A 640-nucleotide genomic window follows, 5' to 3' on the forward strand; every position below is an offset into this window, starting at 1 on the left:
TTTTTTTTAGTTTCAAAATTTAAAAAAAAAGTTTTCTCTTTTTTTTCTTGCTTCTTAATATTTATGGACTTTATTTTATTTTTGTTTTAAATAAAAATTTAATTTTTAAATTTAAAATTCAAAAAAATAAAAAATTTTGTCTTTTGAAATCCTAATTTTTTTTCAAGAATTTTTTTATTCACCGGTTAGTGCTATATTTTCACAAATATAAAATAAATTAGTTTTAAAAATTAAACTTTTTAAATTTTTGTTGATTGGATATTTCAAAAAATCTTATTTTTCAACTTTTTGACAAAGATTTTTTTTAGTTTCAAAATTTAAAAAAAAAAGTTTTCATCTTTTTTTCTTGCCTTCTTAATATTTATGGACTTTATTTTATTTTTGTATTTTAAATAAAAAATTTAATTTTTAAATTTTAAAATTCAAAAAAATAAAAAATTTTGTCTTTTGAAATCCTAATTTTTTTTCAAGAATTTTTTTATTCACCGGTTAGTGCTATATTTTCACAAATATAAAATAAATTAGTTTTAAAAATTTAAACTTTTTAAATTTTTGTTGATTGGATATTTCAAAAAATCTTATTTTTCAACTTTTTGACAAAGATTTTTTTTAGTTTCAAAATTTAAAAATAAAAAGTTTT

The sequence above is a fragment of the Arachis hypogaea genome, unplaced genomic scaffold (assembly GCF_003086295.3).
Source record: "Arachis hypogaea cultivar Tifrunner unplaced genomic scaffold, arahy.Tifrunner.gnm2.J5K5 arahy.Tifrunner.gnm2.scaffold_21, whole genome shotgun sequence".
NCBI lineage: Eukaryota > Viridiplantae > Streptophyta > Magnoliopsida > Fabales > Fabaceae > Arachis > Arachis hypogaea.